This window comes from Chinchilla lanigera, unplaced genomic scaffold (assembly GCF_000276665.1).
Source record: "Chinchilla lanigera isolate Chin_1 unplaced genomic scaffold, ChiLan1.0 scaffold00051, whole genome shotgun sequence".
Lineage (NCBI taxonomy): Eukaryota > Metazoa > Chordata > Mammalia > Rodentia > Chinchillidae > Chinchilla > Chinchilla lanigera.
This window is the reverse complement of record NW_004955452.1, coordinates 14,252,875-14,254,620: the sequence shown is the minus strand read 5'-3', so window position 1 is coordinate 14,254,620 and position 1,746 is coordinate 14,252,875. Positions and strand designations below refer to the sequence as shown.

General features: G+C 41.5%; 1 protein-coding gene across 3 annotated transcripts in view; it reads right to left on the bottom strand.

The window, feature by feature from the left end:
* Window positions 1-1,746, bottom strand: part of Thrap3 (thyroid hormone receptor associated protein 3) — a 49,367-nt gene that overhangs the window by 27,901 nt on the left and 19,720 nt on the right. The window lies entirely within an intron of this gene.

Below are 1,746 nucleotides of genomic sequence, written 5' to 3'. Positions count from 1 at the left end.
AGATGGAAGGCCTGCAGATGCATCATTATCAATTCTTACTCTAAGGTCTCACAAGAGAAAACACAAATGTAAACTCAAAAGAACAGAAGGCACTACAAACGAGCAATACTATTCTGTTTAATTTTGATTAAAGGATCAAATAGGATCTATCTAGAGACAGGATAGTATCAACAAATACCACCCTCTAAACAGAAATTAATGGTCAGAAAACACCAGATAAAATCAATAATCTATAGAAATTATCCCCAGAAAAACCTTCTAACAAGAAATACAAAAATCTGAGCATAAGATAAAAACATTAGCTGAGCATGATGGTACATAACTGTGATCCCAGCACTCTGGGTGCTTGAGGAAGGTGGTTCCCAAGTTTCAGCCCAGCCTCGGTAACTTAGTGAGCTTTTGTATCAAAAATAAAGAAGGGCTTGGGATACAGCTCAGTGTGGAAGCCTTGGATTCAATCCCCAGTATTGGGGGTGGGGGAGAGGCTTAGGGGCCAAACATTTTAGCTAAGTCTCTAAAGATATGCTGAAACATTGAAAAGCATAACTGAGTAACATCCACAATATAAGTTTATAAATGTCCAAGTATTAGTAATTCATAAGTGAGGGGAAAATTGAAGAATTTTCATCTTAGAAATACAGATACATTGGCCTAACATGCAAGGGCCTGGGTTAGATTTCCAGCACCACAAAAAGGGACAAGGTAGTGAAAAAAAGTACCCACCTACAAGTAACGGGCTCCAGAGTTAAAACCTTTCTGATACAGATAGGATAGACTGGAGGGTTGGGGAAACTGTATGGGGCTCTGTGAGGCTTACGGAATATTTATGCTGATAGTAGGAGAAAGGCAAAATGTTTCAGATTTTAGGGCATTTTGTGTTTTCAGATTAGGGAAATTCAACCTGTATTATCTCTTACAAATGATTTTCTCTATTTGTGCGAATTTTAACATAACCTTCAAGAACAGGAAAACTGCCAGGGATACAGCTCAGCAGCACAACACCTCCCTGGCAAGCACAAGGTCATGAGTTCGATTTCTGGTACCAAAAACAAAATAAAACAAAACACACCAGGAAAACTTCCTAAAGACTAACACTAGTCCTTAGGACTGAGTATCTGGCCTACTGAGAAGACAGCACACTTTCCAAATTACAAAACACAGGGCTGGGCGTGGTGGCACACGCCTGTAATCCCAGCACTCGGGAGGCAGAGACAAGAGGATCACTGCGAGTTTGAGACCAGCTTGGGTTACAAAGTGAGCTCAGGGCCAGCCTGAACTCAAGAGCGAGACCCTGTCTCATAAAGAAAAAAATCAAAACAAAACCAAATTACAAGACACTATACCTGGGTAACACAAGAGGGTTAAATTCAAGCCGGGCGTGGTGGCACACGCCTGTAATCCCAGCACTGGGGAGACTGAGGCAGGAGGATGGTTGTGAGTTCGAGACCAGCCTGGGCTACAAAGTGAGCTCAAAGCCACCCTGACCTGCATAGCAAGACCCTGTCTCAAAAAGACCAAAAAAAAAAAGAGTTGTTCCCGGTACCGGAGAAAAACCAAAAAAAAAAAAAAAAGAGGGTTAAATTCAGTAAGTTTAACATTTCAGAACACCAAACCCAGGAGGCTACAAAATGAATGAGAGCTGGGTATAAGTGGCCCACACTTATAATCCCAGCACTCTGGGAGGCCGAAGCAGACAGGAAGATCACAAGGTTGAACCCAGCCTGAATCAAAAAAAAAAAAAAAAAA